Raw genomic sequence first — 5930 nt, 5'->3', positions numbered from 1 at the left:
ACTGTCGCTTTAAGGGACAGGGCAGTGTCACAGAGTGAGGGCACTGTTGCTTTAAGGGACAGGACGGTGTTACAGAGTGAGGGCACTGTTGGTTTAAGGGACAGGACGGTGTTACAGAGTGAGGGCACTGTCGCTTTAAGGGACAGGACGGTGTTACAGAGTGAGGGCACTGTCGATCTAAGGGGCAAGACGGTGTTACAGAGTGAGGGCACTGTCGCTTTAAGGGACAGGACGGTGTTACAGAGTGAGGGCACTGTTGCTTTAAGGGACAGGACAGTGTTACAGAGTGAGGGCACTGTTGCTTTAAGGGACAGGACAGTGTTACAGAGTGAGGGCACTGTTGCTTTAAGGGACAGGACGGTGTTACAGAGTGAGGGCACTGTCGATCTAAGGGGCAAGACGGTGTTACAGAGTGAGGGCACTGTCGCTTTAAGGGACAGGACGGTGTTACAGAGTGAGGGCACAGTCGCTTTAAGGGACAGGACTGTGCTACAGAGTGAGGGCACTGTCGCTTTAAGGGACAGGGCAGTGTTACAGAGTGAGGGCACTGTCGCTTTAAGGGACAGGGCATTGTTACAGAGTGAGGGCACTGTTGCTTTAAGGGACAGGACGGTGTTACAGAGTGAGGGCACTGTCGCTTTAAGGGACAGGACGGTGTTACAGAGTGAGGGCACTGTCGCTTTAAGGGACAGGGCAGTGTTACAGAGTGAGGGCACTGTCGCTTTAAGGGACAGGACTGTGTTACAGAGTGAGGGCACTGTCGCTTTAAGGGACAGGACGGTGTTACAGAGTGAGGGCACTGTTGCTTTAATGGACAGGACGGTGTTACAGAGTGAGGGCACTGTTGCTTTAATGGACAGGACGGTGTTACAGAGTGAGGGCACTGTTGCTTTAATGGACAGGTACAGAGTGAGGGCACTGTTGCTTTAATGGACAGGATGGTGTTACAGAGTGAGGGCACTGACCTCGGGAAACCAGAAAGGGTGCAAAACGGATTTGCAAAATGTTCCCAAGTCTGGAAGAAACGAGGGTGGGACATTTTTTCCCTCGTGTGTAGGAGGCTGAGGGCTGACCTTATACAGATTTATAACATCACGGATAAGGTGCATAGCCGAGGTCATTTCCCAAGAGTAGGGGTGTCCAAAACTAGACAGCATAGGTTTAAGGTGAGAGGGGTAAGATTTAAAAGGGACCTAAGGGGCAACCTTTTCACGCAGAGGGTGGTGCGTGTATGGAATGTGCTGCCAGAGGAAGTGGTGGGGGCTGGTACAATTACAGTGTTTAAAAGGCATCTGGTTGGGGTAATGAATAGGAAGGTTTCAGAGGGATATGGGTCAAGTGCTGGAAAATGGCATTAGATTACATTAGGATATCAGGCCAATATGAATGTGTTGGGATGATGGCTCTGTTTCTGTGCTTTACATCTCTATGACTCTAAATGGGACGAGATTCAATTAAGATATCAGGTCGGCATGGACGTGTTGGGCCGAAGGGTCTGTTTCTGTGTTGGACATCTCTATCGAGTCCGAGACATTAAGGACATTTAAGCGACTGCTGAGCAAGCACATGGATGGCAGCAAATTGAGGGGATGTATAGGTCAGGTTGATCTTAGATTGAGATAAATGCTTGGCACAACAACATGGGCCGAAGGGCCTGTACTGTGCTGTACTGTTCCGTATTCTATGACTCTAACATAGAGATTAAATTAAGATATCAAGTCAGCATGGATGGGCCTGTTTCTGCGCTGTACATCTCTATGACTCTAAATGGGATGAGATTAAGCTAGGATATCTAATTAAGGGGTGGTGTTACAACGTTGCACATGCTTAAAGGCGGGGGGGGGGGGGGGTGGGGGGCGGCAGAGATGGTACAAGGTTGTAGCCCTTAAAGAGCAGAAAGGGTTAAGAAAGTGTAACAGAGTGAGGGCAGTGTCTTTTTCAGCAGCAGTGTCTCTTTAAGGGACGCCACAGTGTTCCTAAATGATGGTACTGTCTCTTTAAGGAACAGGAAAGCATAACAGAGTGAGGGCAGTGTCTCTTTAAGGAACCGTGTCTCTTTAAAGGGTACAGTGGCATTCCAAAGTGATGGTCCTGTCTCTTTAAGGGGCAGGGTGAATTGTGAGGGTGGTGTTTCTTTAAGGGGTCGTGTCTCTTTAAGGGGTGCAGTAGCATTCCAAGATGGTCCTGTCTCTTTAAGGGGCAGGGTGAATTGTGAGGGCAGTGTCTCTTTAAGGGGCCATGTCTCTTCTTGGGGTGCAGTAGCATTCCAAAGTGATGGTCCTGTCTCTTTAAGGGGCAGGGTGAATTGTGAGGGTGGTGTTTCTTTAAGGGGTCGTGTCTCTTTAAGGGGTGCAGTAGCATTCCAAAGTGATGGTCCTGTCTCTTTAAGGGGCAGGGTGAATTGTGAGGGCAGTGTCTCTTTAAGGGGCCATGTCTCTTTAAGGGGTGCAGTAGCATTCCAAAGTGATGGTCCTGAAGGAACCGTGTCTCTTTAAAGGGTACAGTGGCATTCCAAAGTGATGGTCCTGTCTCTTTAAGGGCAGGGTGAAGTGTGAGGGCAGTGTCTCTTTAAAGGGTGTTACAGTGTTCTTAAATGATGGTACTGTCTCTTTAAGGAACAAGAAAGTGTAACAGAGTGAGGGCAGGGTCGCTTTAAGGGGCCGTGTCTCTTTAAGGGGGGCAGTAGCATTCCAAAGTGATGGTCCTGTCTCTTTAAGGGGCAGGGTGAATTGTGAGGGCAGTGTCTCTTTAAGGGGCCATGTCTCTTTAAGGGGTGCAGTAGCATTCCAAAGTGATGGTCCTGTCTCTTGAAGGGGCAGGGTGGATTGTGAGGGCAGTGTCTCTTTAAGGGACAGTGCCACAGCGTGCACTGACTCTCTATGAAGATGATGGGGGGTGTGGGGGGGGGATTAATGGAGCAGAGCAGAGACTCTGTTCCTTTAAACGGCAGTTTCCAGGCAATCGGCTGATCCCGAAGAACACAAGGGACCCCTGTCTTTTCTTTCACAGGAATCCATCCCCCAGTGGGCGGGCACTGACTTCAGTTTCACAATCAAAGGAGAGGAAACCGAGGAACAGAGAGTGAGCTGTCAAAGTCATCTCTGTCTCTTTCTCACACACACACACTCTGTCAACAAACATCATGGACCATCAGAAGAGCCAGGAATTAAGCAGTCGGAAGTGAACTATAAAGTCGGTGAGTACTCTGCTCCCCAACTCCTTCGAAGAGTGGAAAGTTGTCAGCTTCCTGAGCACCAGTTTTGAGTTGAACAGTTCTGCAGCCCTCTCTCTCTCTCTCTCTCTCGCTTGCTCATGTTGTGTTTGCTCTCGGTCTGTGTTTTTCTTATTGTTGTTTGCAGACAAGTTTTTTGCAGTCTTATTGGTTGTAGGACAGTGTTCCTGTGTGTTCTGGGAAAAAAAAAGCAGGCTTGTTTTTCAACAAAAGATTTTGGAATTTAGTTTTTGGGAATGTTTGCCTTGCGGGTAGATTCACCGCTTCAACCGTCTTCTTCTGAGGCTTTTCTGAGTCTGGGTGTGGTGGGGTGTGACAAGGGTCAGGATGGGTTTACGCAAACGGTTAGAACAGAGAGGGATTACTTGGTTCAGGATCCCTGGCTCAAACTCGCTTTGCAACACCGTTGGCCTGCAGTCAGGAGTCAAGTCAATGTGGATACTGAACATGTTTGCTGGGAGGGCTTGAATTCAGGTCAGATAGTACCCCAAGAAATGTGCTGTCAGACTTAAGCCATTTCTCAGGGTGAGTGCAGAAAGGTGCTCAGTTTTCATTTATTTGCAGATTAAACCCAGCACTTATTGCCTAATCTGCGCCTAGTTGCCCCCTTCAGAAAGTGGGGGTGAGTTGCCTTCTTAAAGGCAACTCCTAGGTGGTGTTGTTCAAGGGGGATTTTGACCCTGAAAGAATGGCCAATATATTTCCAAAGCGGGGACGATGTGGAAGTCTTGGAAGGGGGCACTTGCAAGGGCTGGTGTTCCCCAAGTATCCACTGCCCTTGGCTTTCCAAAAGGGATACTGGGTTTGGAAGGTGCTCGCTGAGGAACTGTAGGGAGTTGCCGCAGTGGGTCTCATAGATGGTACACATTGTTGCCACTGAGCGTTGGTGGTGGAGGGAGGGGGTGTTTGTGGATGCGGTGCCAACCAAGCAGGGGGCTGCTTTGTCCCTGGACGGTGTCCAGCTTCTCGAGTGTTGTTGGAGCTGTCCCTCCTTCCAGGGCATGTGAGGAGTATTCACTCACCCTCCTGACCTGTGAGGCAGGTACAGTGTAGGGAGAAATACAGGGTTTGGTTCTTAGCGAGTCAGAGTTATAGCGCACAGAAACAGACCCTTTGGTCCAACTCATCCCTGCTGACCTAATATCCGAAATCAACCTCGGCCCATTTAGAGTCAGAGAGATGTACAGCACGGAAACAGACCCTTCGGTCCATATCGTTCGTGTTAACCTGATAGCCTAAATTAACCGAGGCCCATTTAGAGTCAGAGAGATGTACAGCATGGAAACAGACCCTTCGGTCCAACTCGTCCATGCCAACCAGATATCCTAAATTAATCTGGTCCCATTTGCCAGCACTTGGCCCATATCCCTGTAAACCCAGTGCTTCTTGACTGGTGCCAATATAATGGATAGAGGACAAATCAGGAGACCAGCTGCGAAATCTCACTGGCGGAGTTCATGCGGGGTTTTACACGATAAGAAGTGTTAAGTTTACGTAGAAACCGGGTGAGAAGGCTCTTGGGGCTCTGTGTACAAAGAAAAGCAGAGAATAGGAACAAGAGTACGCCATTCGGCCCCTTTAAGGCTGCTCCCCCATTCTGTATTATCGCAGCTTTTCCATCCAACTCAGTTCCCCACCTTCCCTTTCTTCCCTTAAGAACCACCTTGAAAACATTTAACGTTCCATCCCTGACCCGTGCCGGAGAATTCCACAGCACCCCCAACATCCTTCCTACCTTTTCCCTGTTAGAATCCATGGCCCGGTCTCTCAGTGGTCAGCACTGCTTCCTCACGGTGCCAGGGACCCGGGTTCGATTCCGCCCTCGGGCGACTGCCTGTGTGGAGTTTGCACATTCTCCCCCGTGTCTGCGTGGGTTTCCTCCGTGTGCTCCGGTTTCCTCCCACAGTCCAAAAGATGTGCAGGTTAGGGTGGATTGGCCATGGTAAAATTGCCCATCGTGTTCAGGAAATGTGTAGGGTAGGGGCATTAGTCAGGGGTAGATGTGGTGTAATAGGAAGTTTTGGTGTGGGTTGGAAGGGGCTATTGAAACGCACGTTGCTGTGTTCCTGGCCTGAGCAGGTACTCCCGGAAGATGGAATTATCTCCGGCCATCGCCACGCTAGGAGCTCAGGTCTGGACTGTCTGCTCAGCAGCTTTCAGACATCAAATGAATAGTCTGGGTCAGTAATAGGGACTGAGTAATAGTCTGAGTCAGTTACTCTTCGGAGGGTTGGTATAGATGTTTTGGGCCGAATGGCCTGCTTCCCTGCAGGGATTCTATGATCTTACAGGTTTCTATGAGATCTCCCCCACCTTGTTCATCTAAGCTCCCAGTGAATCTAGTCCTCACCAACCCAGTCTCTCTATATCCGTCAGGCCTGCCATTCCCAGGAATCAGTCCGGGAAACCTTCGCTGCCAATGGGATTCAGGGAGAGCTTGCCAATTGGATGCGTAATTGGCTTAACAGCGAGAGACAGATGGTGGAGGGTTACTTTTCAGACAGGAGGCCTGGGACCAGGGGTGTTCAACAGCGATCGGTGCTGGGTCCACTTTTGTTTGTCATTTATATAAAGTCGTAGAGATGTACAGCACGGAAACAGACCCTTCGGTCCAACCCGTCCATGCCGACCAGATATCCCAACCCAATCTAGTCCCACCTGCCAGCACCCGGCCCATATCCCTCCAAACCCTTCCTAT

At 49.9% G+C, this 5930-nt stretch overlaps 1 protein-coding gene across 1 annotated transcript in view; it reads left to right on the top strand.

The window, feature by feature from the left end:
• Nucleotides 1-2939: 2939 nt before the first annotated feature.
• The window catches only part of LOC122541998 (membrane progestin receptor delta-like), a 16024-nt gene continuing 13033 nt past the window's right edge, over nt 2940-5930 (top strand). The window contains exon 1 of the mRNA XM_043679291.1: nt 2940-3196. The gene's annotated coding sequence lies outside the window, so the exon portion shown is untranslated. The remainder of the gene's footprint in view (nt 3197-5930) is intronic.

This window comes from Chiloscyllium plagiosum, chromosome 39, assembly GCF_004010195.1.
Source record: "Chiloscyllium plagiosum isolate BGI_BamShark_2017 chromosome 39, ASM401019v2, whole genome shotgun sequence".
Lineage (NCBI taxonomy): Eukaryota > Metazoa > Chordata > Chondrichthyes > Orectolobiformes > Hemiscylliidae > Chiloscyllium > Chiloscyllium plagiosum.
The sequence above is the reverse complement of the archived record's forward strand: the minus strand, read 5'-3'. Positions and strand labels throughout refer to the sequence as shown.